Source organism: Ovis aries, chromosome 1, assembly GCF_016772045.2.
Source record: "Ovis aries strain OAR_USU_Benz2616 breed Rambouillet chromosome 1, ARS-UI_Ramb_v3.0, whole genome shotgun sequence".
Taxonomy (NCBI): domain Eukaryota; kingdom Metazoa; phylum Chordata; class Mammalia; order Artiodactyla; family Bovidae; genus Ovis; species Ovis aries.
Window position 1 is genome coordinate 276,682,298 of NC_056054.1, and position 25,403 is coordinate 276,707,700.

At 44.4% G+C, this 25,403-nt stretch overlaps 1 long non-coding RNA gene across 1 annotated transcript; it reads left to right on the plus strand.

Moving 5' to 3' along the window:
- The first annotated feature begins 10,874 nt into the window (after positions 1-10,874).
- LOC121817636 (uncharacterized) lies at positions 10,875-22,449 on the plus strand. The gene is made up of 4 exons (XR_006057659.2): positions 10,875-15,121; positions 17,409-17,556; positions 17,799-17,951; positions 19,052-22,449. It is a non-coding gene; the product is annotated as an uncharacterized LOC121817636 (long non-coding RNA).
- The last annotated feature ends 2,954 nt before the right edge of the window (positions 22,450-25,403 follow it).

The following is a 25,403-nucleotide window of genomic DNA, read 5'->3' on the forward strand; positions in this document are numbered from 1 at the left end:
GATATCTGATTTGGGGTTTGGAAAATCAGAATAACACAAAGAAGACCAACTAAGACTTGCAGAGAAGGCTGATCAGTAAAATTCAAGAGTGACCTATGTCCTCTTCAGAACGATGATGGAACTGTTGTATTATAGATTCTGAGAAGATGATAGGAAATCAAAAGTCTACAGTAAATGAAACTGTCACTGAATTTTCTCAATCTGATGGTTCAAACTCCATACTTAAGCACAGTTAATGCTCTAATTGACTCCATAAAGCTTGCTGTTCTTCAGCCACTAAGTACTGATCCTTTGTGACCCCACGGACTGCAACACACCAACCTTCCCTGTCCCCATAAAGCTTGACTTGAGTTAGAGGGGAATTTGACTTTTGAAACTGACACACAAACTTCAAGATAACTAAAGAATTTGCTGATTGTTTCTGGCCTGAATTTTTATTCCTTTTGACGAAAGGATCTTCCCCTTTGGCTCAGCTGGTAAAGAATCCACCTGCAATGTGGGAGACCTGTGTTTGGAAGACCAGGGTTCTTCCCTGGCTTGGAAAGATCCCATGGAGAAGGGAAGGGCTACCCACTCCAGTATTCTGACCTGGAGAATCCCATGGGCTGTGTAGTCCATGGGGTTGCAAAGAGTAGGACACGACTGGGCGACTTTCACTCACTCACTTTCACTTTGACCAAAGATATTACAAGATTTACATGTTAAGAAGGAGAGACAGTATCATCTCTAAAATAATGCATGAGTATTCAAATAGAGCAAAGTTTGAATAAGATGTTAAATGTAAGAGATGGTGTTTCAGAAGTCATATCCTAAAATAAATTATTAGGCCAATATTAATTATTTCTTTTCTGATGTAAAGAGTATTTGATATTTAGGGACACATGTACAATAAGCCCATCATGGAAATTAGCAAAGTCTGAGGCATAATGAGATAGAGAACAAATATGAACATTGATTAAATCTCAGGCCCGACTCAAGGGATGGATCTGCCACTTACTTAAGATGCCGACGTGAGATGGATCGCACCAGCAGGAGACACAGTGTGTGAGAGTTCCGGGGGCTCCACACCCTGACCAACATTTGGTGTTGTCAGTCTTTGTAATTTTAGACATTCTGGTAGAAGTAGAATGGCATCTTATCACGGCTTCAATTTGCATTTCTCTGATGACTAATGATATCGAACATTTATTCATGTGCTTTTTTTTTTTTGCCATCTGTTTATCTTCTTTATAGAAATGTCTGTTCACATCTCTTGCCCATGTTTTCATTGGGTGTTTGAGTTCTTATCATCAAGTTGTAAGAGTTATTTATATGCTCTGATGCAAGTCCCTTTCCACATATATGTATTGTAAATATTTTCCCCCAGTCTGTTGCCTGCCTTTTCATTTCCTTAGCGCTGCCTTTAGAAGAGCACAAAATCTTAATTTTGATGAATCTTACATATAAGAAACTCTGTTTTATGTTTTGTGCTTTCCGTGTCCCGTCTCATATTTTTTTCATATTCTAAGATTGAAACGATTGTCTTCTAGAAGATTTACGAGTAAAACCACGTGGAAGATTGATTTAACTTTTAAGAAATTACACATACCCTTACCATACAGCCCAGGAATTCCTGGTAGGAATTTACCCAGGAGAAATGAAAGCATGTTCATAGGAAGACCTGAACACAAATGGCTATAGTCTCCCTAACTTGAAACAGCTCAAACGACCAGCAAAGGGTGAATGGATAAGAAGGTATGGCATACACATACATGTGGATTATGTATACACAGCAGTAAGAAGGGACTACTGCTGATGCACGCAGCAGGATGGGTTAACCTTGAAACAGTATGCAGGGGCAAAAGAGACAGAAGCAAAAGCACACAAACATTCTTATGAAATTCTGGAATCAGTCCATAGTGATAGAAAACCAATCAGTGGTTGCCTCCTGGAGTAAGAAAGGATTTTTCTGAGAACATGCATGAGGCACTTCTTGGAGTGGTGATGGGAATGTTCTATATCTTGACTGCAGTGTGGCTATATGGGTGTATGTGCTTGTCAGAATGCATCAACTGTCCATACTTTACTGTGCTTTAAGATATGTAAAGTCAAAAGCGTTTGCTCAAAGATGGTAAAAAAAAAAATACCTTAGAGTTAGCCAATAGTAATAATATACTTCGTGGAAACACACACTGACTAATTTTTAAGATGTGATAATCATTGGTAGAAATTCCACCTATTAACACCCCAGATCATGACATTATCATGATATTTTAAAATAAGACATTTTATTTAATAGAAATTTGAAAAATACAGAAAAGTTAAAAGAACCAAAAGAAATGGCTTCTTGTCTCAATGCTTAAAGCCAACCTTTCTTCTATGCTTTGCGGTTTCCTTTTTCATTGTTTAGTTGCTAAGTTATGTCCAGCACTTTTGTGACCCCATGGACTGTAGCCTGCCAGTCTCCTCTGTCCATGGAATTTTCTGGGCAAGAACACCAGAGTGGGTTGCCATTTCCTTCTCCAGGGGATCTTTCAGACCCAGGGATCAAACCCAGATCTCCCGCATTGCAGGCAGATTCTTTACTTCTGAGCCACCAGGGAAGCCCTTTAGAATACTGGAGTGAGTTGCCATTTTCTTCTCCAGGGGATCTTTCAGACCCAGGGATTGAACCTACATCTCCTGCATTGGCAGGAAGATTTTTTTTTTTTTTTTTTTTACCACTGAGCCACCTGGGAAACCCCTTCTTTTTCATACTTGTAATCATATTCTTTAACACTTGACATATTACAGATTACTGCTTGTGCCATGTAAGAATTTTCCCAAATAATTTTAGTTTTTATAAATGTGATTTCAAAAGTTACATAATATTCAGAGAAATAGACATTATGAATTACTTGAAGATGTCTTCTTTTGAACACTTCAGTTTCTTGTTTACTTTTGAATTTTTCCTTATCTAAGGTTATGGCGATTAACATATAACATTTTCCCCACTTAGAATTATTTCCTTGGTATAGATTCCCAAACATCTTGATCAAAGGGTAATGCAGTCAATGTTATTACTTGAAACCAAAAGATGGAGACTTGTCCGTTCTGTGTGGCTTTTCTCTTAGGTTTCCATTCCAGAAGCTCTTTTCTTCTTCCACTTTCTGATGAATTATTGTTTTTTGAAGCAGGGAGCTAAGGAGAAAGAGGATTTTCACCTACCCTTCTGCATGTACTGCGTTGCCTGAATTAGCCTCATCTATCTGTCAAAGTGCCCAGAAACCATGATGATAGGAGCTGTGGAAATAGATGTCTAGCATATGGGGACCTGCTTATAATTTCTTGCTCACAGCATTTATCCCACATACAGCATTTATCTTTAAAAGAGCAAGACTAATGAACCCGTATGTATTGTTTTCTACTTATAGAACGTCCTCATTTGAAATACATCCCATGGAAAATAAAGCTCTGCTAATGAGTAAGGAATTGCAATGCTTTATAGTGAGTAGAATCATAACGCCTTGGTATAATTCTTGCTTTTGCCACTGACCTTATTGGGTCATTTTTTTTTTTTTTAATTAGAGAGGCCATTTATTGTCTGTAAAATGCTTTGATCATTTCTGATCTAGAGTACTATGTAACTACACCATTTAATAAAAAAATATCTTGCTTCAAGAAAACTGGGATTGGTCAAACCAGTTACTGAGGAGGCATCCATTTGGGGATGTTATTTTTGCATTGACAAAGGGTTCATAAAGAGTATGTGCAGAAATAGTGCATTACAACTGCGGCTTGCGTAAGAAAAATTCAAATGATGAGCAGCTTCTTCAGGAATGCATCTGTCACTAAGTGTTAGACAATGCAGAAGAGTGGTTAGGCTCTGTCTTTTAAAAGCTGTGTGTTTGGGGGCAAGTTACATGGCCTATCCAAGTCTTGAAGATCCAAGTCTTACACAAGATGAGTCTTTTGTAAAACGAGTGGAGGGACAGCTTGCTCATAAGTTGCTGTGAAGTTCCGATGAGATAAAGCATGTGAACTGCACACCTCCTCCATGACACCCACTCAGTAATGCTCGTAATTGTGGCTACGCTCATAGCAAAAGCAGGACCTGGGGATAGTCCATCATGCCTCACAATTCCTCTTGTCCCCTTCTCCTTCCCTCTTCTTTGAACTTGCGTCACTGGACATGTGTCTCTACCCTCTATTGTCCTCTAACTTTCAAATCCTGACACTCCCCGTGGGACGGAAACCACCCAAGAGACACAAACTCTCTGGTAAGTGTTCTTTTCACCACTTGGACTGACATCGGCCTGTCCTCTGAAGACTTGACTCCTCAGCAGTCCTCTATCTTGGAGAAGTTTCTTCCCCCTTCTCAGGACCAGAGAGAGACGGGACTGTCCTCTGCTGCACCAGGCTGCTTTTAGACCAGGTTTAGTCCCTCCTCTGTGTCTCCTGTAGCTTGGAGGCTCAGTTCCTGAAAACAGACCATCACCTCCTTCTCATGACTGATGTTTACAGACTTCCTCCTAGCCACTTCTCTTCTTTCGTTAAACTCAGTCGTAGCTTCAGTATCTTTGTTTCCATCTATACTCTTTTCATCATTCTTGGGAACCTGGATTTTCAGTTCCTCTCCTTCTCTTTGAAGTGACCTGTCCTTCCCACCCACTCTGGCATCTCAGATGCATATCTCTCTTTCTTGGACCACAATATCACATCATTATGGTATTTTCTACTCCATGACATTCAATCCATTGATCTCATTGCCTAACTCAAAATCCTTGAGCTTATGTCTGCTACCTGCCATTATACAGTGGAAGTGACAAGTAGACTCAAGGGATTATTTCTGATAGACAGAGTTCCTGAAGAACTATGGAAGGAGGTTCATGACATTGTATAAGAGGCAGTGATTGAGATATCTCCAAGAAAAAGAAATGCAAAAAGGAAAGTGGTTGTCTGAGGAAGCCTTACAAATAGCTGAGAAAAGAAGAGAAGCAAAAGGCAAAGGAGAAGAGGCAAGATATACCCATTTGAATGCAGACTTCCAAAGAGTAGCAAGGAGAGATAAGAAAGCCTTCCTCAGTGATCAGTGCAAAGAAATAGAGGAAAACAACAGAATGGGAAAGACTAGAGATTTCTTTAAGAAAATTAGAGATACCAATGGAACATTTCACGCAAAGATGGGCACAATAAAGGACAGAAATGGTATGGACCTAAGAGAAGCAAAAGATATTAAGAAGAGGTGGGTGGCATGGAAGAACTATACAAAAAAGATCTTCGTGACCTAGATAACCATGATGGTGTGATCACTCACCTAGAGCCAGACATCCTGGAATGCAAAGTCAAGTGGGCTTAGGAAGCATCACTACGAACAAAGCTAGTGGAGGTGACGGAATTCCTGTTGAGCTATTTCAAATCCTAAAAGATGATGCTGTGAAAGTGCTGCACTCAACATGCCAGTAAATTTGGAAAAGTCAGCAGTGCCCGCAGGACTGGAAAATGTCAGTTTTCATTCCAATCCCAAAGACAGGCAATGCCAAAGAAAGCTCAAACTACTGTACAACTGCAGTCATCTCACATGCTAGCAAAATAATGCTCAAAATTCTCCAAGCCAGGCTTCAACAGTACGTGAACAGTGAACTTCCAACGTTTAAGCTGGATTTAGAAATGGCATAGGAACCAGAGATCAAATTGCCGACATCCACTGGGTCATCGAAGAAGCAAGAGAGTTTCAAGAAAGCATCTACTTCTGCTTTATTGATTATGCCAAAGACTTTGACTGAGTCAGTTCAGTCGCTCAGTCGTGTCCGACTCTTCCCGATCCCATGGACTGCAGCATAAGGCCTCCCTGTCTATCACCAACTCCCAAAGTTTACTCAAACTCATTTCCATTGAATCGGTGATGCCATCTAGCCATCTCATCCTCTGTTGTCCCCTTTCCCTCCTGCCTTCAATCTTTCCCAGCATCAGGATCTTTTCAAATGAATCAGTTCTTTGCATCAGGTGGCCTAAGTATTGGAATATTCGACTGTGTGAATCACAAAAAAACTGTGGAAAATTCTTCAAGAGATGGGAATACCAGACCACCTGACCTGCCTCTTGAGAAATCTGCATGCAGGTCAAGAAGCAACAGTTACAACTGAACATGGAACAACAGACTGGTTCCAAATAGGAAAAGGAGTACTTCAAGGCTGTATATTGTCACCCTGCTTATTTAACTTATATGCAGAGTACATCATGAGAAACGCTGGGCTGGATGAAGCCCAAGCTGGAATCAAGATTGCCAGGAGAAATATCAATAATCTCAGATATGCAGATGATACCACCCTTATGGCAGAAAGTGAAGAAGAACTAAAGAGCCTCCTGATGAAAGTGAAAGAGGAGAGTGAAAAAGTTGGCTTAAAGCTCAACATTCAGAAAACTTTCCTGGAAAATCCCATGTACTGCGGAGCCTGGTAGGCTGCAGTCCATGGGGTCGCTAAGAGTTGGCCACAACTTCACTTTCACTTTCACTTTTCACTTTCATGCCTTGGAGAAGAAAATGGCAATGGACTCCAGTATTCTTGCCTGGAGAATGCCAGGGACAGAGGAGACTGATAGACTGCGGTCTATGGGGTTAGACAGAGTCAGACATGACTGAAGCGACTTAGCAGCAGCAGCAGCAAAGCTCAACATTCAGAAAACTAAGATCATGGCATATTTATCACTTCATGGTAAATAGATGGGGAAACAGTGGAAACAGTGAGAGACTTTATTTTGGGGGGCTCCAAAAATCACTGCAGATGGTGACTGCAGCCTTGAAATTAAAAGACACTTGCTCCTTGGAAGAAAAACCATGACCAACCCAGATAGCATATTAAAAAGCAGAGACATTACTTTGCTGACAAAGGTCCATTTAGTCAAAGCTATGGTTTTTCCAGTGGTCATGTATAGATGTGAGAGTTGGACTATAAAGAAAGCTGAGTGCAGAAGAATTGATGCTTTTGAAGTGTGGTATTGGAGAAGACTCTTGAGAGTCTCTTGGACTGCAAGGAGATCCAACCAGTCCATCCTAAAGGAAATCAGTCCTGAGTGTTCATTGGAAGGACTGATGTTGAAGCTGAAACTCCAATACTTTGGCCACCTGATGTGAAGAGCTGACTCATTGGAAAAGATCCTGATGCTGGGAAAGATTGGAGGCAGGAGGAGAAGGGGATGACAGACGATGAGATGGCTGGATGGCATCACCGACTCAATGGACGTGAGTTTGAGTGAACTCTGAGAGTTGGTGATGGACAGGAAGGCCTGGTGTGCTGTGGTTCGTGAGGTTGCAAAGAGTCGGACCTGACTGAGCGACTGGACTGACTTATGTCTGCTATCACTTCCCTTCACCTCTTGGCTAGATTTGTGATGAAAAGTTCTCCCTTGCAAATATGCCAACGCTCTTGTCCTCTCTCCCTCTGTTGCGTGAAGTTTGTAAACTCTACCGGCCCTGGTCCAACTTTTCCTGCCTTTTCCATATCTGCACATGAAGGAGTACGACATAGCTGAGGGGGAAAAAAATCAAGAATCAGACCTCAAGGATTTCTCAACACTCACTGTTCAACAGTAAAAAAAGATAATAGAAAGTGAAGTTGCTCAGTTGTGTCTGACTCTTTGCAACCCTATGGACACCAGGCTCCTCCGTCCATGGGATTTTCTAGGCAAGAGTCCTGGAGTGGGTTGCCATTTCCTTCTCCAGGGAACTTCCCAACCCAGGGATTGAACCCAGGTCTCCCACATTGTAGACAGATGCTTTACCGTCTGAGCCACCGTTTAAAGATTTATCCTACTCCTAAGTATTTCCCTCTCTTTTCAGCTAATAGCCTAGTGTTGTCATGTGAGCTGAAACCACAAGCCACAAAACTGTCATTTTCCCCCCATGATTAAACTGACTTGTTCAAGTCCATCTGCAGCAGCAACCATCCTCTCTTTTCTTACTGTTAAAATGAAGTGATACTCCTCCTTTCAGAGGCTGGTACCTCTGTATATCCTTGTCCATTGAGTCGGTGATGCCATCCAACATCTCATCCTCTGTTGTCCCCTTCTCCCACCTTCAATCTTTCCCAGCATCAGGGTCTTTTCAAATGAGTCACCTCTTCACATCAGGTGGCCAAAGTATTGGAGTTTCAGCTTCAGCATCAGTCCTTCCAATGAATAGTCACGACTGATCTCCTTTAGGATGGACTGGTTGGATCTCCTTGCAGTCCAAGGGACTCTCAAGAGTCTTCTCCAACACCACAGTTCAAAAGCATCAATTCTTCTGCGCTCAGCTTTCTTTATACTCCACCTCTCACATCCATACATGGCACGTGGAAAAACTACAGCTTTGACTAGATGGACCTTTGTTAGCAAAGTAATGTCTCTGCTTTTTAGTACATGGTCTAGGTTGGTCATGGTTTTTCTTCCAAGGAGCAAGTGTCTTTTAATTTCATGTCTGCAGTCACCATCTGATTTTGGAGTCCAAGAAAATGAAGTCTGTCACTGTTTCCACTGTTTCCCCCTCCATTTGCCACGAGGTGATGGGAATTCAGCCTTTGACACACTCTAGGGTGGCTGCCACCCCTGCTGCTCCGCTGCAACTGCTTTGGCTGAAACCACCAAGAAGCTTCACGGACCGATTTCAAAGACTGATTTTCTGTCCTTGTCTTTAATGATTACCTAACAGCATTTCATGGTATCTTTAGTAAAACAGGGCCCTGGTTCTCTAAAATCGTCCAAGAGGAAGAACTGTCCAATGGGCGGTCCTGCATCTTCTCTCTCGTTTCTCTGCTGTCCCTGAGATGCGTGTCCTTGGGGGCCACATCGCAGCACAGCCCCTGCTCCTTCCCCTTCCTCACTCCACATCCAGATGGGGACTCAAGGTGTCTCCTATGGTATCTCTCGATATTCCCAATTCAGGCGGAAGACTCTCAAGATCTCTCAGCACAGCTGGGACATGTTAAAAATAGCTGAAGTAAAAACTTAGGAATCACAAAGCCCAGCAAATAAACCGAGACAGAATCCATCAAGCCAACATCTTGGTCCAGAGGCTTGGCTTGTTCATTCGCAGCTTGGGGTCCCTAGAATTCTGATTCTTAAAGGAATGGTCTGTGGCCCCCTGGCTGCCCATCAGGGTCTCCTTTGGATGCCAGTCATTTCTTTGATACTTGGAAATTAAAGTTGAATAGGATGCTTGTTCATAGCCCTTATTGTTACAAATGACCAAGAGCTATTTGAATAGAACCTGCTGAATTAAATATTAGCTAACCCAACTTTGTTGGGTTATACAGTTGGTATTGAGTGATACATACTGGAAGTTGGCACTTATGAACTAAAATGACTAAATAACTAAATTCTGTCAAGGACTTTATGTGACAAAGCAGTCTGGTGGCTGCACATTTGGTAGCATGATGAAGCTCGCTCTGATAATACGCATGACCAAATATGTACAGTACATATATGGTACTGTATGGTATAGTAACACGTATGTACTGTTACGTGTATGTGGAAGGGAGACTGGCCTTTGGCTTAGCTCTAGATGGGGGCAGTGCAAACATGGGAGCCCCCCCATCTCATTTTTGTTTCACGTGGTAGATGTCGTCTCAGCAACACCATTTAGGAACACTTCTCTCCCCAAGCTGGACAGACAGAGGAAGGGCCTCAGAAGAAAACTTTTCAGTTGATATTTTGAGGTTGGACTTGAAAGGCAACTCACGCATTTAGGCGGGGGAACTTTGTTGCCTTGGGCTTGTACTTTAAGAACGCTGGTTACGTTTGGGGTGACTGGTTATGCAGTCATGGGGGAAAGTCTGTTATGTTGAGGCAGATGGGGAACAAGGCAAGGAGACACCCCTTTGTTTTGGCGAGTTCCAGAACGTTTGCATTTCTGAGACCAGGAAAATTTCAAAAGTGAGGGGGCAACACAGAAAGATGGCTTTTTATTTTACCAAATTAGGACCCCAAAAAAGCAATATGTAACCTGCTATTAAAAGAGAGGACTATTCATGAAATAAGATGAGGCAGGACACGATCTCAGAACAAATTAAGTATAGCTTACCATCCATATTGTGTGGCCTGTAATCTTAGATAGCCCGTATGCGTTTAATTTAATGCAGCATATGAAAGCTTCATTGCAGTTTGTTATTCTGTATTTTGCCACACTGTGTGCCAATGAAAACCTGCCAGAGGTTTCCTCTGGCATATGGGACCCAGTGCTCCATCAGACAGCTTTATAAAGCTGTCAAATATGAATCGGATTACCAAATTGTGTATTCTTTGTTACTATTTTCCTGTTTTCCCCTATCCTTGAATCCATGGGAAAGTTTGATTTACATATTCTCATCTCAGTTAAAAAAAAAAAAATTGAATCCATCTGTGGGGCCAGTGGACTCTCTGACACCAGGACAGTGTTGCTCCTATGCGGGTGTTTTAGCAATCTCCAGAAAAATGCGAACTTCAGGAAACAGGCCTTGGGGATGAAGGCCCAGATGGTCCTCACATTCGAGTTCTTACCCTGTGTTATCTGCTGGGGGTTTGCAGTTCAGGGTCCTCCTGGGCACGGGGGGTTTCTATAAGAGAACTTCCTCGTGATCCTGGAAGTGCCTTTTGGAATTCTTGAAAGAATGAAAGGACAATCAGACGCCCTAGTCCCTCCTCCCACCTGAAGAAACGAAAAGGAGTTCCCAAACGTCTCAGCCTCTCTGCATTTCCTCCTGGGGAGAGATACCAGTGTGGGCAACTAGAGCTGGTCCAGCTGGGGAGGGGCGGGCAGAGGCCCCTCCTTGGCACCGGGCCCGTGGCACCGCTCAGCCCCTTCCTGGAGCCCCTGGGACCTGCCTGGTGAGGAGTCAACGGTCGGCCTGCAATCAACCGGGTGGAGTCAGCGGAAGTCGCCATAGGGGAGGGGCTGGCTTGTTGGAGGGCAGCAGGTGAGAAGGTGGTCACGGCAAAAGTGGCCCAGGAAAGGAAGACGCCGGGACAGGAGCTGCAGCTGCTCGGCGGGATCTCGTCAGGCAGCCCGCAGGCTCGAGAGGCAAGTGTGGGAGTGTCCCAGTCTTAGAAAGGGCGGTTCCTTTTCTAGTTGTTAGTGAAAATCACTCAGTCGTGTCCGACTCTTTGCAACCCGACAGAATTCATGGAACTCTCCAGGCCAGAATACTGGAGAGGGTAGCCGTTCCCTTCTCCAGGGGATCTTCCCAGCCTGGGGAGTGAACCCGTCTCATGCACTGCAGGCGGACTCTTCACCAGCTGAGCTATCAGGGATGCCCTGTTCCAGATCTCTGACAATTTAGCTCGAAGGGAAGGTGAGCCACTGGTCAGGCCTCCCCCTGCGTGTGTCCCTGATGGTCTCACCCTGGGGTGAGGCTGCCCATGAACCTCCTTTGCACTGGGTTCTTTCCAGACCAGCTCAGGGGGGCTTAGTGAAGCAAACCCTCAACACAGGTCTCTGTCCAGAGGCGGCTTGTAAGAGTCTGTTGAGATGAATAGTGTGAAATTAGACAAACCAATGAGTGAAAAGGCGAGAAAAACATAAAAGGAAAGAAGGCGAGAGAGGTGCTGGGGATTAGGAGTAATCTGTGGACCAGGCGTGCTGATTCTGCCGCGCGGTGCAGCGTGGTCTGACGAGGCTGAGTACATGTGGTTTTGGCTTTGCACTGCGGAGGCGTTTAACTGCATCATATGAGGTGGACTGGAACTTCAAGGGCATCCAGTGACGTTTGCTTCGTCACCAGTCTGCCCACTCCTGCGTTTATCAGCAAACCAGTGTGTGTGTGTGTGTATGTGTAAGTATGTACATACATATATATATATGTATGTATATTTTTAACTTCACAGTATGGTGTCTGATTTATAATTTCCCAAGGGCAATATTTTTTTTTACAGCGACTGGCAGGATTTTTTGTTCTTCATTAGGCCCTTTATTAACCCACTGCCAGAGCTCGGTATCTAACCACTCCCAGTGTTTCAGTGATCATATTATCAGTAATAGCATATTTCCTCTGGGAGATATGAATGCAGTCTATTGCAGGTGGGAGGCTGGGAGGAGGCGGGCACAGAGCTGGGAGTGTTCACATCTCTGTTCGTGCTCTGCCTTCAGACTCTCCCACTGAACCTGCAGATGTTGCTGACTAGAGGCTTTGACGCCTTCTTAACTTCATTTTTATGCAGGAGAGCAGCAACTTGATTTGTTCAGAAAGTTTTCTAAAACGGTGACATCCGGCTCTATAAAAAGCTGCCCTGACCACACGTTTGGGGGTGCAGATTCCTGAGGTTCCCTTCAGACGTTTGTCCTTCCCTCCCAGTTAAAGTCTAGAGAGTTACCGGACATGGACCAGCTTGAAAAGAGCCATAGGGTGCGCAGGGGGTGGTTCCTTCCTGTCTGGCTGAAGAGCTCAGATGAAAGGAAGTACGGAAGCCTAAAGCTTAATTATTATCATCACCGCCCTTCCATTTAGAGAGCAAGAAGCGGTCGCGAGTACAGGGCTAGCAGGATACTTAGGAGAGGTCTTCTGGTCTTGTCTTCCTAACCTTCCATCAGAACCGCCTGTCAAAATGCCTCATTCAGAAAAGAAAACACTTGGTTTCTAAAAGATTTGCAGGGGAGGAAGTTCTAAAGTTTCCTTGGATTCCCATTTAAGCTCCCAGCAACATCATCTTTTTATCTTCAGTGTGAATATTTACTAGCAGAAGGTACCTGAACAAGTCACTTAATCTCTTGGAACCTCATTTGTCAAATTTGAATTCTAATAATAATCTGTGGAATTCATTTCATTGTTGTGAAGATCAAACCGAACAATCCACTTAAAAGGAATTTTCAAACAGTGAAGCATGGCACAGTGATAAGCTCCTGTGATATTACACATAATTCCTGTTCATGTAGTACCTCTCAAAATAAAATACAATCAACAAAGTACATCAGACACCCTGGTAGGGATGGAAAACCACTGGCCTTCTCCTTATTCTTGTTACCTTCTCCTGCACAATACGACGGAAGAGAGTCAAAAACATGCCTTCTGTCATTAAACTTAAAATATTGATGTCCCTACACTTGGACATTCTTAGAATTCCTTGACACTAATTTTCATGTCATCTCAACTGTATCCCAAATTAATAAGGCTATAATAGCCCTACCCCACTACCCTTCCTGTGCTCTAAATCCTTTCTCGGAAGACTTTTATCTCACAGGGCTAGCCTGGAAGACAGGATGAGAAGAAGCTGACTGACGGGTGCCTTCCACTAATAATAGGAGGTTTAATCCTCTACACACTTTTATTCTATTTAGGTTTTCTCATTGAGGTACTACCCACACACATGAAGATCAATCAAAATTGAAGTCTGTTGGGTTTGGATAGTATTTGTCTATAACTGTTTTCCCCTTAACAGATTGCCCGTTGTATTTGGGCAGAGGCAAAGCGTCTGTGGAATGGGCAAGGCTCTCAGACGCATCCAGAAGATCAATACTCAAGAAAGAATCTCTTGATGTTAAAACACTCAATAAAAAGAACAAGAAAGCAGACAGACAGGAAACGGGGCAGGAAATATCCCCCCTGGTTTTGGGTGAGGTGTGGTTTAAGACAGAATCGCTCTGCACAGTCACAGCCTCCTTTGCTTGTTGTAACGATTCAATGAGATAAATGGAACGGTCATGTAAACATCACCAACTAGCAACTTTCATGTCAATGGACATTGAAGTAAGCTGCTGGAACTGGCCAATAAATCTGTTTTTGTCTGACTAATATCTCCTAAGGCTTCATGGCATCTAGTTTGGTCAAATCTGGCTCAATGAAGACAAAGAGAAATGGAATTTTCACCCAGTGGGCACCTTCCTCATAAATGGAGAGGAGCTGCAAGTCCCTTCTACTTGGCTAACTGAAGCTGACCATCACAGAAGGAATACACTGACTCAGCAGCGCTTCTAAAAAGATTCTTCCCCTCTTCCCAAAGGCAGCTCTGTCATCAGATCTTTGGCCTTGCGAGAAAAGCGCGGCTCTCATTTTGAGGGAGAAACAGAGTTTCCCAGAGAAGCCTGACAGTGTGCCTGCTTGCTATCCGTGTGCAACCTCTGGGGCACGTGCTTCCTGCCAGGCATTCTGTGCATCACGTATCATCTCATTTAACTCTCACAGCAAACATATGAGGCTGGTACCATTATCGTTCTCATTTTCACGGGCTCCAAGGGCCGAATGGCTTGTTCCAGGTGGTGAGGCCAGCAACCGGTGAGGTGAGGACTGACTCAACTTTCTGGGTCTCCAAGTTTCCTTTCTGAATCACTACATATTACTATCACCAACCTAGGCAACATATTAAAAAGCAGAGACATTACTTTGCCTACAAAGGTCTGTCTAGTCAAAGCTGTGGCTTTTCCAGTAGTCATGTATGGATGTGAGAGTTGGACTATAAAGCTGAGCACAGAATTGATGCATTTGAACTGTGGTGTTGGAGAAGACTCTTGAGAGTCCCTTGGACTGCAAGGAGATGCAACCAGTCCATTCTAAAGGAGATCTGTCCTGGGTGTTTGTTGGAAGGACTGATGCTGAAGCTGAAACTCCAATATTTTGGCCACCTCATGCGAAGAGCTGACTCACTGGCAAAGACCCTGATGCTGGGAAAGATTGAGGGCAGGAGGAGAAGGGGACGACAGAGGATGAGACGGCTGGATGGCATCACCGACTCGATGGCCATGAGTTTGAGCAAGCCCCGGGATTTGTGATGGACAGGGGGCCTGGCGTGCTGCAGCCCACTGGGTCATAAAGAGTTGGTCATATTGTTGTATTATCCATCTCCCTGAAGCGTGGTTACGGAAGACAGATTGAGTAGCAGAGACAAGCTCGGCTGTCCAGTGCTTCCTTCCCTTCAGGGGTCTCACAGAATCACTAGCATGCCCTCCCCATGAGTTCTGCTCCGGAGGTCTGGTTTGCCGGCATCCCTTCCCCCAATGCCCCCCAAACGTTTGTTGTGTGACCCAGAACCTGTGTCTCTGCCTGTTGTTCCGCACAGAGCCACCAGGTGGCTCCTGTGAGTCCACGCCCTGCCCCCCACCTCCAGCGTGGATTCCCGAAAGGTCGAGGAGGTGTGGGAACAAATCTCTGCTTCCTGTCCTGCTGGATTCACTGGCTGGAGCTCACCCCTCTTAAAGAAGAGCCGCCGCTTGCCTGAAAGGGTAAGACTGTGCTCCTTGGACTTAAAGGGAGACTCATTTGAAGCTGACTCAGATGTCTGATGGGCTACTTTGATGAGTGTCTGTTCTCAAGAGACCAGATGCTTATTAGTAATTCTTCCTTCAAATGCACAAATTAAACCCAGAAAGAACTTATAAAATTTCAGGCAAAGAAGTTTGGGGCTTGATTAAAACCAGCGCACACATACACACACGCACGCACGCACGCACATGCACGCCCCAGCTAGCTGCCAGTAGAGAACGCCCGGGCGGGTGAAAACGCCCCCAGGCAGCAGATGACAGCGTTTGTAAAGAATGCCAAGGTTTGCTAAGTGGTGATCAAACTCCCCCCAACCCGCCCCTCTCCTCCCCGCTCACACACACACCTCCACCTTCAACCTTCGGAGGATGAATTTTTTTCAGAAAGAAAATTCTGTTCGAGCTGCCGAGTACCAAGGGGGTTGCCTGTCGCTGAGGCTGAAATGAACTCTTTCACCCTGTTTAAATATTTAAAAACGGAAAATCCTCCTGATACAGGCAAATAGGTCATGAAGTGCCAAAAGATATATCTGAGAATACATCTGCTTTTGAGATCAGGACTCCTGATCATACTCTGTCCGTTTTGATTTGCTTTATTGCTCACATGTGAGAGGCACGAAATCCTGGCACAAGGACTAACTCATACACCCAGTGCTCCAGGAAGGAGACCCCTTCAGGGTAAATAAAACTAATGTTCCGACACTCACATGGGTGTTCTTCAGCTTATCGTGGGCATCTTTTCCCTGGAGTAAGGGACAGATCAGCTTAACCCATGCACAGTGGGTGCAAATGATTAAATAATACTCTGTGGATTAAAGAGGATGGGGGTGAGCAGTAGGCACACGTGGAGTGTAAAGACTTGGGCAGAGAAGATGAAGGGCATCAAGTTGCTTTTCCTACCTTTGACAGTTATGCCTTGAGCTGACCTGCTGCTGGTCCATGTAATAATATTTTATTTTCCTTCTAAGAAAGAGCCATTTGTTTCCTGCTATAAAGGCATGATTAGTTATGAGATATCCCTCTCGGGAGGGTGAGGATTTGAGATAAATGGGAAGCCCAGAAAAAGTATGATTGAAACTTTGAATTCATTACCACTCTGTAGTCAAGATTACCCTCCACCCTTCTTGTGACACCTGACCTCTAGGTGACCTTGGGTTTGTCTCGGTTGTTCTGTAGGTAGCAACACACCCAGGTTAGAGCTGGAATTTAGTCTCACGTGTAGAGCTCTCACGTGTTTAATCAGGTTACTTGGGGCATCCGCAAACAGAAAAGGAGGGAAGCAATGTTTCGAGAGACAGATTAGCAGAAATCAGAGCGGCAGAGTGTTGTGAATTTCTAGTTCCGCATCTCAGGGCATCAAACTCCAGGGGACACCACTGTGGCCTCACTGGTTTGCTTTTGCTGTTCAGGACCCAGTTTTGTCAGGCTCTTTGGGACCCCATGGGCTGTAGCAAGCCAGGCTTTCCTGCCCCTCACCATCCTCGGGCATCCAGAGTTTGCCCAAGTTCATGTCCATCGAGTAGGTGGTGCCATACAACCGTCTCACCCTCTGTTGCCCTTTTCTCCTCCCGCCCTCAATCTCTCTCAGCATCAGGGTGTTTCTCTCCGCTCTTTGCATCAGGGACCAAAGTACTGGAGCTTCAGCTGCAGCATCAGGCCTGGTTTCCTTGAATTGACTGAAATCAGTAAGCCAGTTTCTGCCACTTGGAGTCAACAATTTCTAGTTAACACCAATCTTTGCGTATTTCTGCTCATGGGTTGGCCAGGGGCTCTCTAGATGAGGATGAATGGCCAACAATTAAGGGATAATTATCAACCTTCCAAATACTCAACAGCATTCATTTTATACCAAATAAAGTTTTGCAGTAAACTTGTTTGTAGAGTTGGAGAAGTTGAATCCAAAGAACACTTTCACTTAAAAATCTGCTTGTTATGATGTGGGTTCCTAGGCCCTCTCCCTACTGAACCAGAATGGATGAGGGTGTATCCAGGGACCTGCTCTTTAAACTACGTTCCAGATGGTCCTCAAATACAGGAGAACTAGGGCACTAATGCATTAAGGAGCTGGGGGTGCCAGAATTTCTGGGATTGCTCCTGTGAGAGTGGATATGCTCCATCCGTACCCCTGATGCTGAGATAAGAATCTTTCAACTTTCATTAGCAGGGCAACCTGAGCAAAGTTTTTTCTTTGTAATGTCTTAGCCCAACTGTCCAGGCTCACCACTTAGGTTTTCCTTACCTCCCCGCCCAGTGGGAGTTCTTAATTTGATAGGTTGAGTAGCTGTTTGGATCCAAGATTCTGCAGGTTCTTCTGAAGGGGATTCACCTGCACAGCTGCACTTGTGACAACAGATCAAGTTACTTTGCTGGTCCCCTGGAGGCCTTTGGCACGATTTGGTGTAAGTCTTGTTTAAGTTCTTTAAAGCATCTCTGGCACAGGACCAAGAAAAGGGTGCTTAAAAATGGGGAAAAAAATCAATGGACCAATCAATATGATGAATATATGGCTCCATTAGCCGCTTCCCGGTCTCTAGGAGTGGGATGATGTCGTCTGCATTTTCTCTGCTGTAGGGTTTGGATGGAATTAGGGGAAGCTGTCACTGCCTGTTTCAAAGCTGCCTCATCTTCTTTCAATGGCTAGTTTGGGATGTTTCCACACTTCAGACATGAGAGACTCGAAGATCCTCTTGATCAAGAAGTCTGTTTTCCTTACCCTGCCCTCCTGAGACTTGAAGACTTCTCCAGATGAAAATTCAATTGCCTCCAACTTCCTCCTCTCCTGGTGGCTTCCTCAGTGAGTTGGTTCCTTTGCTGATGGGAACATTGACCCTGGTTCTTTCCTCAAGAACCTTGTTCAGCCACATTTCATGACTCTATTCCGGACTATGGCATACAGGTCAAAGTCTGGCTTCACAAAGGGAGAGACCCACTGAATAGTTCTCAAGCAATTCTGGAAACTGGAGTGGGAATCATTAGGGGCTACAGAGGGATGTGAGCTGGTTTGTCGAGCTTCCGTATTGAAGAAGAGGGGCTTACCGGAGGACACAAGCACTCTCCAGAGATGCTCCTGCAAAACAAATATTCTTGATTAAGGAGTGCTGATGAGAAACCGTCTCTGGTGCAGGGGTACCAGACCCTAACCAAACTGAAAGAGAGTTTCCAGAAACATCCCCTTTTCTCAGAGAGAGGTTTGGTACATGTAATGGGTACTGAGTCAACATGTCTGTTTTGCTGACCACTCAGGAGACTCTTCTCTGAGACCGTGTCCTAAGCTGTGGGACCAGCAATGAGAACAGATCCGTTTAGCAGTTTATGTCTCTATTGTGCAGGAGAATGACTTCCAGACTTAAGTGACTGCCTTTATTAGAGGTTACTATGATATAAAAGGATTTTAAGTCCTTAAACGTTATAAGGGGCAATAATGGATTCTTCTCACTCCACTGTATTTCTCGGGGGATTACACAACAGATTCCATAGAGATCACTACATAAACCGGAGCTAAAAGATCCTCTCCTATAAGAATTCCTCCTGGATGAGGACAGGAGAGACACTCTCTGGGGGCCTATGACCCAGTCACCAAACTGGACATAAAAGGCAAGTAAGAATATAGACTCACATGTGCGATTCAAATGAGGCGTTGCAATAAGGGAACTGGCATGTAATGAGCACGCCGAAGGCAGTGGAAGAGTCATCAAAAAGTGGGGCCTCAATTGTCCAGGGCAGAGCGTCTGCTCGCAGCAATAATAGGAGATGTGATTGGAGTGCCATATTGGGACAAGAGGGTGGGCAGTCTTTTGCTCCTGAAAAGTTTGTAGTTGTAGGTTAATGTAGGATATTAGGGTTCCTGACTTTCCAGGCAGAAATGGAACTATGTTTTTTTTTTTTTTCCTAAAGGAAAAAAACAGTTGTGTACCAGTTAGTCAAGGAAGACAAAGTTTGTTCACTCCCGTTGAAGGGATCAGGACCAACACCGGAGACAGCGCTGGAGTCTGGACCAACAGTGAAGGTCCAGCCAAGGGCCTGAGTGAAGGAGACTTCACTCCTGCAGAAGGGATCAGGACCAACACCGGAGACAGTTCTCAGCAGTGGCTTTATCCGCATGGTTGTGGCCTTGATGGTCCTCAGTGAAAGCCAAGGGCACGCTCCTGACATCCGACTTTGGGAAGGTAATTCTGAGAAGCTGACGTTAATGAGTTTCAAACATGGAGCTTTCTGAAACTTTACCTTGCTAACAGGACTGGCACATACCTTAACTTAATCTCCTCAAACAGTAGTTGTTTCACTAAATGCTTCAGGCTTCTAGAGAGAATTCCATAGTAGATTCTAGGAAGCAATTTGACAGGAACTACCAGAAAGAGCCTTGTAAAGGATTATGTCACCGCCAGAGTAATCCCATGTCTAAACGTCTACCTTATTCGTGTTAGAAATAATCTGAAACACACACAGACGTTCATTTCAGTATTATCTATAATAGTGAAAAAAGAAAAGAAGGGAAACACAAAGGTTTACTTGTAAACGCATTAGATATCACACACAATGAAATATAAAGCCGTTGACTTGGTAATAAATAAGAGGCGTGAGGCTTATGATCTAAAGTGAAATAAATAAGATAGATGTGAAACTTCACGGGGGTTGTTCGGTAGCTCAGGTGTGTCTGACTCTTTGTGACCCCATGGACTGCAGCACGCCACGTTCCCCTGCCCTTCACAGTCCCAGGAGTTTGCTCAGACTTGTGTTCATTGAGTTGGAGACACTGTTCAGCCGTTTCATCCTCTATTGCCCCCTTCTCCTCCAGCCTTCCTTCTTTCCTGGCATCAGAGTCTTTTCCAACACTTTGGCTCTTCGCATCAGGTGGCCAAAGCACTGGAGCTTTATATTTAGCTTCAGTCTCTCCAATGACTGTTCAGGGTTGATTTCCTTTAGGACTGAAACATATGGGCAACATGAATGGGGAATATGTCAAAGGGCCAGTACCCATGGCTTTACTACCAGGAGTGGTCATGAAGAGGGTGGAGCTATTAAGAGTGTTGGCTTTATTTTTAAAATGTTTTTGTAATAAAAGATTATTACTTTAATAAAAACAAAAAAAATCTATTCAACTGTAAAGAGAAAATTTTACCACTAAGGTGTAAGTTTGGCCTTTCCCTCTGTCACTGACGTGAGGGACATAAGGGACATATTTCAATATCAGACATGCAAGGGGCAAAATTGTCTGAACAGCGAGGAACTGCTTTGAAGCTTCCACTCATAGGAAGACCCATCACATCCTCAGAGGGTAACAGGGGTGCCCCAAGAGGGTCCAAAGCTCGATGCCCCAAACGCTGACTCTCCTTAAGAGGTCTGATGAAATTAAGTCAAGAAAACAGTCGCATGTGGTCTGGAGCCAGGCTGCCTGGATTCAGATCCTGGCTCATTGCTTTCAGGCTGTAGGAACCTGAACAAGTCACTTCCCCTGCTGTATCACTGCCTTGTCCTCACGGGGTTTTTGTGAGGATTACAGCATGCAGCTGAAAGGTTCTACAGCCAGCACCTTGCTTTCAGTAAGAGCTCAGTAAACATGAGCTATTATGAGACCAAGGCTCCGTGTCTGAGGTGTTCCACCTCCTGACTCCTGGTGCCCTCAGTTGCCTCTGGCCCCTGTTACAAGCTTCTAGTTGTTTTCGGTAAGAACAGGATGCAATGTCTTTTTAAACTCTTTCTAGAAAAATAGGCTCACGATCATTCACTCATAGGCACAAATATCGTTTTATAAACTAAGGACGTCTTGCTTATACAGATGATTGGTTCAATAATAGGAGAATAACTCTAATGAATTAATCTGCTAATTATCCATCCTGGTTCCATGAAACAACTGATCTTTAGTAAGGACGCTGGCGCATTATTCACAGTTGCCAAAGGAATAACAAGCTATAGAAGAGGACGACGCCTAAGGGACAGGAATCTCCTCTCAGAACTGGGTGTGGCCTAAGCGTTGACAGTCACCCAATAAAAAGACACAAGGGTCCTGAACCCTGGGTCCCGTGGGGAAACCGGAAAGGGTCAGTTGAGAAAAAGCACAGATCTCTCCAAAAGAGTGTCAGGGCTTTGAGTTTTTGAAGAAAACTATATTTGTACCACTAATTACTAACAGAAATGAAATAGAGCTGCAAGACCATATATTTCTCAAGTTTTCATCGACTGACATTATGCTTTCTTTATTTCAATTGAAATGTAATTAATTTACAATGTTGTATTCTTTTATATATATGGTAGAGCAGCTCTTCTATATACATATATATACATACCCTGAAGGAGGGCATGGCAACCCACTCCAGTATGTTTGCCTGGAGAATCTCATGGACAGAGGAACCTGGCAGGCTACAGGCCATGGGGTCGCAAAAAGTCAAGACACGACGGACTATATATGTGTATATATAGGTATATATTTATCTGTTCTCTCTCAGATTCTTTTCCATTGTAGGTTATTACACAATACTGAGTATAGTTCCCTGTGCTAAACAGCAGGTCCTTGCTGTTTACCTATTTTATGTATAGCAGTGTGTGAGATGCTTTCTTAAAAACATCTGGGGCGGGGGTGTAGAAATAAGCTCCCCTCACCTCCCAACCCCCTGAAATGGAGTCTTTTTAAGAAGCTAGTCATACATTAACTATTGAAATATATGCTTCACTTGTTAGTGAAACAAAACAGTTTGAATTCACTAAGGTCACAGTAAACCAGGCCTTTGCTCTGAAGCTAAAGGCTTTAAATAGATCAAAACATTCTTTGTAATGCCCTTGAGTGATCCATTTATTGTACTTAACTGTCTCATTACTTAAATGCAAAAGACTAAAGTTGAAGAGGCCAAAACATACATTTGGAAATTTCAGAAGACATAATAGGCTGAGAGAGATAATGTAATCCTTCTCCATGAAGAGAAGAGCTTGAATATCTTGATTACAGCTTCCCTACCCATCCCTCACACATTCAAATCCAATATATGTGCTTTTATTAATGCGTGAGTGCAGAGATATGCATAAATGAATATTGATAAGGCAGGATACTGTATATTTATGAGGTTTTATATGTTTTCTCTTTATGTTTTATTTGTATTTGTATCCAGGGCTTCATACTGTATGTATGTGTTTATAAGTGTAGCCGCTACAAAAAGAAATAAGATTTTAATTGATTTCATAATATTTTGCAGCCACATATATCCTCCTATCTCTTTCACTGATGTGTATTGTAAGTGGAGGGACACTTCCTATGGCTCTCAGTGAAGACTTGTAATAAAGATCTTGGTGTTCAGACAAAATTGTATAAACACTCTTGTGTTGTAACACTACTGTACCCTTGAAATTTTACATGCCAAAGTCAGAAATTTGGAGTTGTCATAGTAACATCAATTCCGGCCCTTTCCAGAAGTGCAGTATTTTGTCATATAGCATAAAATGTTAATGCTTGTGCCTCTGTGACTCGGCAATGAGATGGAGTTACATTTGTCACGGAAATCATGAGTCTGGAGAGCTTTACTGTCGACATTTAGAATCAGACACATAACATGTTGCACTAAATTTCTCTAATTAAAAAAAAATACAAGACAGTAACAAACTGGACAAAAGGGCAAAGAACAATGATTATTATTTTTGAAATGAGTTGAACAAATGTGAGAAAGAAATGGGAAGATGTTAAAACATTTGTTGGGAGGATCTTAGTGACCCAGACATGTTTATTCAACTATAGTCCACATTGGAACAGGGTTCCAGCATCCCGGTTGGCGCATTTTGCCACGAATGTTCAGGTCTCTGTTCAGGAGAAGCGACATCTGCATGAGATGTGGGAGCAAACACGCAAGGAAGGAAGTCACGCCTCTCTCCCCAGGGCTCTGCGGGAAGAGAATGAATACGCAGCTCTGGGGGCAGGATAAGCAGATGCCTATCTGAAGACAAAAGCGAACTGAGGGTGCTTTAGGATGTTTTTCTCCTTTTTTTAAAAAAAAAAAAACTCTTAAAAATTGAAGTGTAGTTGATTTACAACGCTGTGTTAATTTCTGCTGTACAGCGAAGTGATTCAGTTATACGTGCGTATGCATTCTCTTTCCTATTCTTTTCCATGTGGTTTATCGCGGATATTGACCAGAGTTCCCTGTGCTGACACTAGGGCCTTGCTGCTTATCATCCTATAGAGAAGAGTCTGCATCTGCCGACCCCAAACCCCCGCCAGGTCATTCCTAAACCCGCTGCAGTCTGACTGTGCCCAGGCCACACTCCCGCAGGCATCAGCAGTCCCTAGCGATCAGCTAACACCCACTTTCTGTGAAGATGTCTTTGTCTTTCCTCATGTCTGTTACACCTCTGCTGAAACTGGTGACCAGTCTTCCCTCCTAAATCTCCTTTGCTCCTTAGCCTAGGCAATCTGGGGGGAATTTTTCCAAGGACTTCATTTTGTGCCCCTCGTTATGGCTCTTCTGCCTCCTGCCAGCCCCAAATGCCACCTTGCTCTAGGATTCTGGGTATTCTGGGTATGTCCTTCACGTTTCTCCAGGGACTGCCGCACCCACTCCCCAGCTGCGATTATCACCCATTCCTGCCCTGCCCTACAAGGTAGCCACGTAGCCACAAAGGTGACTCAGAATAAAGTGAATCTACACCTTAGTTCCTGGGTCACACTAGACACATCCCAAGCATTCACTAACCACGTGAGCTAGTGGCTGGCATACTGGACAGCGCAGACCAGAACACCACCCTCCTGGCGGAGCATTCCGTCGGACAGCATTACTCGTAGGCTGAGGATTCTCAGGCTGCACGTGACGTCCAAACATCTCTCTGAGGTCTAGGCTCATGGTTTACACGAAGATAAATAAGGCGAAGGCAAAGTTCAGCATTCAGTGTTGCAGAGGTTTTGACTAACAGGAGACGTGAGACTTTTGGGTTTGGAAGTCATCGGTAGCAGTGGTTCTTAACTGGTTTTCTGCCAAGACGTGGAGGATGAATGACAGCTATCTGAGCTTGGATTTTCACAGTGCTTGAAAAGGTATCGCTGGGAGGTAATCCTCCATACCGATTTGAAGCCGTCTCAGCTGTTCATGGTAGGATACGGGTGATCTGCAGCTAGAGAAGACGGGCTGTGTGTGGAGGCTGTGTTGGGACCAGGGGACCGTCAACTCCTTTGGGCCTTCATGTGCTCTGAGATGATGGTTGTCCTTCCGGTAATCTCCCTAAAAAACGACTCTTTTGTCCATGAGAACCGCAGAGTCGGTTTGGCTTGCATCCCTTTTCTCATGTGCCACAGGCCTTCTGCTGTGAGGTCTCTCCACAGCTTCACCACTGTCCCTTGAATCCTTCCTCCCATTCTCAGTCCCAGGGACCCTTTGGAAAGTCAAGTCTCTCATGATAACTCAGCTGGATGGTTGCAAACCTCAGTAAACCTCCCTCCTTCTACTTTCCAGGTACCAGCTGGGATAATTTTCCCCTCAAATAAAATATTTCCTTGACTCTTCAAAGCCTGTCCCTTGGCTGTGAATTCCTCTATGCCACCACCAAACTCTTCAGCCTGGCATTCTTTACCTCACTTCCTTTCCCTTTCCTGTCCTGTTGCTGAAACCGAGCAGGACCTCTGGGGGTTCTGGGCATGGACGCCTTTCTGTGCCCGCCGTTTCCAGTTAGTAAGAAACAGCTTTGGCCTCCACGGCCTTCCCTGAGTTCCAAGCAGCAGATTCAAGCAGTTGCTGATCAGTGAGGGGAGGGCACGCAGAAAGCAGGGAGGAGAAGCCAAGAAACCACAGCATGGCCTCGGGGCGGGCTCCCCGCACTGGGCTCCCCGCTCTGGGCTCCCCGCTCTGGGCTCCCCGTTGACGGACCTCCTCTGTGGGACTAACCCGTGCCCCCACTCCACCCAAAATGGAAGACACTAACCATTTGGCATCACTTTACCAACAAAGGTCCATCCAGTCAAATCTATGGTTTTTCCAGTGGTCATGTATGGATGTGAGAGGTGGACCATAAAGAAAGCTGAGTGCCGAAGAACTGATGCTTTTGAAGTGTGGTGTTGGAGAAGACTCTTGAGAGTCCCTTGGACTGCAAGGAGATCCAACCAGTCCATCCTAAAGGAGATCAATCCTGGGTGTTCATTGGAAGGACTGATGCTGAAGCTGAAACTCCAATAATTTGGCTACCTGACGTGAAGAGGTGACTCAGTGGAAAAGACCCTGATGCTGGGAAAGATTGAGGGCAGGATAAGAAGGGGACGACAGAGGATGAGATGGTTGGA